This window comes from Dioscorea cayenensis, chromosome 18, assembly GCF_009730915.1.
Source record: "Dioscorea cayenensis subsp. rotundata cultivar TDr96_F1 chromosome 18, TDr96_F1_v2_PseudoChromosome.rev07_lg8_w22 25.fasta, whole genome shotgun sequence".
Taxonomy (NCBI): domain Eukaryota; kingdom Viridiplantae; phylum Streptophyta; class Magnoliopsida; order Dioscoreales; family Dioscoreaceae; genus Dioscorea; species Dioscorea cayenensis.
In genome coordinates this window covers 12,005,312-12,013,492 of record NC_052488.1, presented here as the reverse complement: position 1 = coordinate 12,013,492, position 8,181 = coordinate 12,005,312, and the positions used below count along the sequence as shown (strand labels likewise).

The 8,181-nt window shown below is 41.3% G+C and overlaps 1 non-coding gene across 1 annotated transcript; it reads right to left on the bottom strand.

Moving 5' to 3' along the window:
• Positions 1-1,180: 1,180 nt before the first annotated feature.
• On the bottom strand, positions 1,181-1,287 carry LOC120283104. The gene has a single exon (XR_005543105.1). It is a non-coding gene; the product is annotated as a small nucleolar RNA R71 (small nucleolar RNA).
• Between the last annotated feature and the right edge of the window lie 6,894 nt (positions 1,288-8,181).

Sequence of the window (8,181 nt, the reverse complement as noted above, 5' to 3'; positions counted from 1 at the left end):
GTGCAAGCAACAGAGTGAAATGTTAAAGTAATCCTTAGTGCTGGGCTTAATCGTGACTAGGGGTCTTTTGACTGGACCAAAGGGTTAGATCTATTTTAGGGAATAGGGTTTACCACTTGGAGTCCCTAGAGCTTCATGGAACCCCACACAGTGTGAGACATCGAGAGTATCCCTTTTCGCCAGGGCATAGTGTAGGGTTACTCTTGGTTGACCTTAGGTTTGCGACCATGTGTCTTTGGATGTCCACGACTTGTTAAGCATCAGTTAGGAGGGATAATGATTAATCTTGCACTTGAAATAATAGTCCCCTAGTAAGTAATGTCCAGGTGCCCCATCTCTCTATCGATTACCTCTCCTTATCCCTATTGCGCCTCTTTTCTTTTCTTTACTTTTATTTGCATTGATATTGTTCACACAACTTTTCACTATAGTTAAATAGGTGGATACGACTACCCACTCACTAGGGTACTTTATTAATTCGACAACCCGAACACTTGCTGTATACACACTCAAGTGGTGTGTCAAGTTTTTGGCGTCGTTGCCGAGGAATAGGCATTTTGGAAGCATTTTGCATTTTGCTATTTTAGCTATTCATCACTTGTTCTATTTCACACTTTTTTATTCTTCCATCATTCTGATTTGTTTTTCTTTCTGTGGTTACAGCTCTAGGTTATGACTTGAGGAAACCCTTCGGTATTGGTTGAAGGTGATTTGGATATTAGAAGAAGAATTCATAGACAAGGAAAAGAACCTATACAAGAACAATTAAATCAAGCTAAGATAGAAGGTAAAGGGTCTAATAATATGGCAGAACAGAATGAGCACCAGAGGATACTCTCAGATTATGCCAGACCTGCAGTTCTTGCCACGCAATCTAGTATTGTGAGGCCACCAATTACAGCTTAGAATTTTGAGCTTAAGCCAGACTTCACCAGATGTTACAGCAGTCGGCACAGTTCAATGGTTTGGCCGATGAGGATCCAAACAACCACATCGAGAATTTTTTGGAAGTGTACGTCATGCTCAAGATTAATGGGGTTATGGATAATGCCATCAAATTGAGGTCCTTGAAGTGGAGGGCAAATCAGTAGTTGTATTAATTATCTAGAGCATCGATCAATACTTGGGATATGACAATTAAAGCTTTTTTTGCCGATATTTCCCTCTTGGAAAATCTGTGAAGCTCATGAATGAAATATCTTCTTTTGTGCAAACGGAATTGGAGTCACTTTTTGATACATGGGATAGGTTCAAGGATCTCTTGTGGAAATATACTCAGCATAGGTTCCCCAGGTGGATGATCATCCAAACCTTATATAAAGGTTTAAACTCCGAAGAAGTAAGACTCACAAAGAATCAAGACTCCCGAAGAAGCTTGATATCTTATTGAGATTGATACAGAAAAAAGGTAGCCAGACTTCATGAGATTGATGTAGTTACATCATTAGCCGCCTAAGTTGAATCATTGAGCAAGAAGTTAGACACTCTAACTTCTCCTAGAGGGGCGCCAGTGATGAGTTTGCACTGGGTGTGGGGGAGGACATGCTCCATCTGATTGCCTGATTTCTTTTGGTGGTGCCACTTCCATGGAACAGGTTGATTTTGTAGGTAATGCAATGAGAGGTCAAGGAAATCCATATAGCAACACCTACAATCCAAGTTAGAGGAGCCACCCAAACCTTTCTTGAAGTAATCAAGTGTACTAGAAGGCTATGGCACAACCGGGTTTCCAACAACAACAACAACAAGCCCCGAACATCGAAAATCGAGTTTTAGGATTGGAGAACCGGATGACCGATTTATAGAAGACTTTGACCAAGTTCATTCAATCGTCGGATACAAGATTTCAATCAGTTAAAGCCACACTTCACAACCACACCACATCATTGCACAACTTGGAGAACCAAGTGGGACAAATTGTGAAGTCACTCTCTGAAAGACATCAAGGGAGTTTGCCTAGTAACATAGAGACCAATCCAAGAGATCATATGAAAGTGATCACTTTGAGAAGTGGTCATAAAGTTGAGAGTATGCTCCCTACTGAGAAGAAAAATATTGAGTCACTGGAGGTTGTGGAGGTTGAGGAGAGAGCCAAAGAGAAGGAGGTGGTACCCTAACCTTACAAGCCAAGAATCCCTTATCTTTCGAGATTGAAGAATGGCCAAAATGATGAGCAATACAAGAAGTTCTTTGGTCTATTTGATAAGTGCTTGTGCGATAAGAATATGAAGTATTCTTTCCTTGTGTTGAGCATTACTTTTCTCAGGGTTTAACGCTAATATGTGTGTAATTATGTTACCTTCATGTAGGTAGGGTTGTGAGGCCGAATATGAAAGAAAGAAGCCAATGTGGGTCGTAAATACACCAATTTGGAGGAAATCTTGCTAAGGTTCAAACGCGAAGACATAAGTCAAGTTCGAGATGTGGGAATGTGTGCCAACCTCCTCGTATTCAAGCTAGTACAACTATTTGGAGGGCCACAAGGGCAATCACATTCAAGTATTCTGACTTGTAAATATAGAACAAGATCTCCACCAACATGTCCGTTATTAAAGAAGCAAAGCGATCCATGACATAAACGTATGCCCGTTTGCGTTACCTTGATGAAAGCATGGATTCGGGAGTATTTTGGGCAGGTACTGTAGTAGGGTATTGTAGCAAGAATACTGTACCAGCACTGTTTAGAGCCGACCGAGAAAACAGGAAAATAGAGAATCCACACGGGCGCGTGGAAATTCCACACACCCGTGTGAAAAATCCACAAGGGCGCTCACACGGGCGTGTGGATTCCCGATTCCAGCCCTTTAAAAGCCGATTTCAGCCTCGATTTCAGTATTCTTTTCTCCATTTTTTCCCCATCTTGAGAGAGGGCTGCGGCTAGGGTTTTGAGAGGTATTGGCTAAGGCTTTGGAGAGGTTCTACGGCTATGACATCGCACGCCGTTTGGAAGAAGGTTAGTGGGAGAGCTTTCGTCGGCACCAATCCGGCGAGGTGTATCCTAGGCCGGACAAAGGGACCCTTGCGACGAGTAGAGAACTCTCCACAAGACCATCACCATGACTAATGAGGCAATTTTCTATGGATGGTATGTTTTTACTTTCAATTTCATTGATTGTATCTAGCTCCATGGAGAGCTAAACCCTTAGTGGGTACTTGAGCATTTGTGAACCCTAGGATGTATTCGTTTCATTGAATCTCTTTATTATGATTTTAATTAATTGATGTTTATTGTGAGTTCCAATCTTGTATGCATAATTGTATGAATACTCTCCTAGAGTAACACTAGGGTTGAGAGTTCTTCTTGGTAACTCTTGTGAGTGAGTGACACACCATGAGAGTTAGACAAAGCTAGATTGCAGAGGGTTGAGAGGGTGAGTCGAGAGGTAGCGGAGCGTCCCTTTTCCCCTCCGGTGTGATCTATCCTACCTCCATGTTCCAAGAGTTCTTTGCGGTCATAGTAGAGTGAATGGGGTAAGGGATGACCTTCTGCTGGGCTTAGTTGAGATGGCAACAGAGTGAAGCGTTGAAGTGATTTTAGCATCTCCGGCTTAATTGTGGCTAGGGATCTTTCACCTGGACCAAAAAGTTAGGTCTGTACATAGGAATAGGGTTTATCATTTGGAATCCCTAGAGCTCATTGCAATTCTATATGAGTGCGAGGTGTTGAGATTGTTCGATTTCTCCTCCGGGATATGTATAGAGTTAGGCATGGTTGACCTTAGATTTGGGACTATGCAATTAAGGATTTCCATGACTCACTATTGCATTAATTAGCAATCATAATAGAGGTTTCTTGCACTTGAAATGATTTTCCTAGGCGGAATAATATCCGGGTACCCCATCTTTATCGATTGCCTTACCTTCTCCTTTACTTGTGCTCTCTTTCTTGTTGTTTTTACTCTTGAGAATTGAATCTTGTCACACATATCACTCATCTAGGATTATTACTTCGACAACTGTGCACTTGTGGTGTACACGCATATACTGACGTGTCAAGCTTTTGGCGCCGTTGCCGGGGAATAGACGTTTTAGAAGCACTTTGCACTTTGCTATTTTAACTATTTATCATTCATTCTATTTCACACTTTCTTATTCTTCCATCATTCTCATTTATTTTCTTTTGTCATGTCTTACTTTTTCTTGCAAGGAGTTTAAATGATGATTGATCCGCTCATTGCTCTGTAGTCTCGAGTTGAAGCTCTAAGTGGAAAAGTTGATAGAATTATTGCTTCACAACAACAGGGCATTCCTTGTTGCAACACATATCATCCAATTGAAAAGGGCTACCTAAAATTCTTGTGGAATAGTGATGGAGAATATTGGGAAGCACCTCAAGAAGAATGTCAAAAGGATGAGATACTCGGAGAGGATGCACTTCAGTTGCAAAGAGTATTAGCTAACTTCATTGAAGCATCCGATGTCTGCATCCAAAATATGGAGACCACACTAAGATGTCATGAAGCCTTCTATAAAAACCTTAAGCATCAATTAGGAGGGATACTTAACACACTCTTCAAGGAACAACAAGCATTTGAGCAAGCAATTCATGTTCCTTATAGAGATGATGTGGTAGTAAACGACAATAAAGAAGTTGGACAAATTGAGTACATTGTTGTAGAAAATGAAAAGGGAGAAGGTGAATACAATTGTGAGATTTTGGACAATGTGAATGAAGATTGTGCTTGTGAGGGAGAAAATTTTCAAGAAGATTTGCTAGTGTCATGTTCCTTTCAAGCTGAAAATACACAAGAAGAAGTAAATTCTAATGTAATGGAACAAGCACCACTCTTTGGGATTGATCAATTCATAAATTGCAAGAAAGAGATTTGGGTTTGGAAGACGATGTAGGTAGGAGATTGAAGCCACCTAATGACCCACCTGTGCTAAGCTTGAACAATTCCCAACCCAAATTGTTTCCTTGGAGGCCAAAGGTAAAATGGTTGGACTCTCCAACAAATATTCCACCCCGGTAAGTAGATTTTTGGTCTAAGGAAGTTGCTATGCAATGTCTAGTCGGGAGGAATACACTCTTTTCAAGTCTCCATAATGTAAGGAAGAGGTACATCAAGCTAAGTGACGTAAAACAAGCGTTTCTTGGGAGGCAACCGAAGTTTTTAATGTTTTTAAAGTTTTTAGTTAGTATTTGCATGAATAAGGCCTTGAGTGTTGGTGTCTTGATTCTTAGATGCTTTCGCTGTGATTTTCTTGTGGACATTGTGGTGTTATCATGTGCCTAAACATGTGTGGCAAAGAATCTTGGTCATTTGAGCGTGTTTTTCGTGTTTTCTCTGGTTAAAATTGCATTGGTAGGCAGGCTCTGAGTGTATATTTGTGTTCAGGAATTTTCTAGAGAGCCTGCAAAGTCTTCTAAGTGTCCAGAGAAAACACACGCCCGTGTGGAATTTTCGCACAGGCGTGCGTTTTCGTTCAGAGCTCATCGAGAAATGGCACAGGGGTGTGGACTTGCCCCTGTGAGCGACCTTATGATGGTCCACGCCCGTGCAGAATTTCAGGGGCGTGCATCTGCCCTTGTGAATTGCTCAGTAAGGATCCACGCCCGTGTGGAATTGTCGCACGAACGTATGAAACACTTATAGAATTTTCTCGGTTGGATAGAGAAGCTACAGTGGCGTGCGTCTGCCGCTGTGTGTCTCTCCTGGGGTGTCACACGGGCATGGGTAATTTCCACACGCTCGTGTGGATACACAAAAACACAAGAGCCGCGGGTTTTCTATAAAATCTTTTCGGTTTTCTTCATCTTTACACTCCTAGTCACTCAGAGAACACCATTGTACTCTCATGACCTCTCACCATCGTTTTAAAGGGTTGTCATTTGAGTTTTCCTGCCGTTTTCTAGTCTCTCATTCTCATTTCGTCGGTAAGCTTCTCTTTCTTTTTTCATCAACAATCTTCGTTTATTTTGCAGCACCAGCATCTTCTTCACCAGCAGCGGCAAACAGATGTACCAGCAATTGACACCTACAATTGAGGCATCTTTACCTTCTCTGTTCTTATTTTTTGCATTTTATTTTTGCGTTTTATTTTGGATTTTTATGCTAAAGAAAGATCTTCCTTCTGAGTTTATTTTCATTTTATATCTCGAGTTGTATTCATTGTCTTATCTTTTATATACTTGAGTTATTTTCGTTTTTATTGAGCTTCACTGAACCCCCTCGTCTATGCATGCAGATGGTCTTTTCATCATGGGAATTGAGACTTAGTCATGGGCACGGCCAAGGAGTTCGGTACTTGGCCGTGTGAGCTTCACGACCCGTTGGAACAACACTCCCAAGGACTTAGCTCCATGAAATGCAACACTAGGAGTTAGGGGAGTGTTGTTTTCATTACTTCTCCCACATCTGAATCAAATTCAGTTACATTATGAATGAGCTTGCATGTGTACATTGGGGACAATGTACAACTTAAGGGGAGGAAGAGTTTCATAATGCACGCATCTCTTTTATACTAGTTTTGATTGATATAAATGCTCACATAGCCAATGGCGGTTCACCTTAGTTGCATTGATTGTATTCTTGAGTTTAGGAAAATTTTTAACATTGAATATTTTCATGCTCTAGTTTTTGCTTGAATTTCTAGGAATTTTTGCCCGATTGACACTTGTTGTACTACTCACTCTTTGAACCCTGTTGGAAACTCATGTTTGATGTATAAGGGACTAGTTTTAGTTGTTTCTTGTGTTAATTCTAAAAAAAATGAAAAGAAAGAACAGAATAATTTTGTTGTTTAGTTATTCTTGTTGGGTGGAAAGAGCTATCACCTATGATGTATGAAGCTACTCTCATAAGTCGGATACTAGTTATGCCCTAATGATAGAACGAGATATCTCATGAGATGTGTGAAAGCTACCACCCCGGTAGAAAGGGCTACCACCTCGAAAGTGTGAAAGCCACCTTAGCAGCCACTTTGGAAAGGGCTACCATAGAGGATGTGTGAAGCTACTACCCTTTTTGAATTTTTGTCACCTTTTGTAGATAAATAAGTCCCTTCTACAAAGAACTTTGGGGAGTATACTTTGGGTTGACTTGAGTGAGTTCACACACTTCCACGATTTCGGGTTTGTCGCCTTTTTGATTCAAGTTTTTAGCTAGAGCATTGATTTTTCGTATTTAGTGTTGAAATTTCCCGTACTTATAGAATACACTCATTGTATGCTTTTGTGAACCTAAGGCCAAGCACTTCCAATATTTCCTTCATCTATGCTTTAATGTTTTAATTTTTGCTTGAGGACAAGCAAAAGCTTAAGTGTGGGGGAGTTTGATAAGTACTTGTGCGATAAGAATACGAAGTGTTCTTTCCTTGTGTTGAGCATTACTTTTCTCGGGTTTTAACGCTAATATGTGTGTATTTATATTACTTTCATGCAGGTAGGGTTGTGAGGCCGAATATGAAAGAAAGAAGCCAATGTGGGTCGTAAATGCACCAATTTGGAGGAAATCATGTTAAGGTTCAAACGCGAAGACATAGGTCAGGTTCGAGATGCAGGAATGTGTGCCAACCTCCTCGTATTCAAGCTAGTACAACTATTTGGAGGGGCACAAGGGCAGTCACATTCAAGCATTCTGACTTGTAAATATAGAACAAGATCTCCACCAGCATGTCCGTTATTGAAGAGGCAAAACGATCCATGACATAAACGTGTGCCCGTTTGCGTTACCTCGATGAAAGCATGGATTCGGGAGTATTTTGGGCTGGTACTGTAGTAGAATACTGTAGGGAAAACTGTAGCAAGAATACTGTACAAGCATTGTTCACAGCTGGCTGAGAAAATAGGAAAATAGAGAATCCACACGGGCGTGTGGAAATTCCACACGGGCGTTTGGAAATTCCACACGTTCTCCACACGCTCGTGTAAAAAATCCACAGGGGCGCTCACACGGGCATGTGGATTCTCGATTTTAGCCCTTTAAAAGCCGATTTCAGCCCTGATTTCAGTATTCTTTTCTCCATTTTTTTCGCAACTTGAGAGAGGGCTGCGACTAGGGTTTTGAGAGTTATTGGCTACGGCTTTGGAGAGGTTCTACGGCTACGACATCGCACGCCGTTTGGAAGAAAGTTAGTGGGACAGTTTTCATCGGCACCGATCCGACGAGGTGTATCCTAGGCCGGACAAAGGGACCCTTGCGACGAGTAGAGGACTCTCCACAAGACCATCGCCATGAC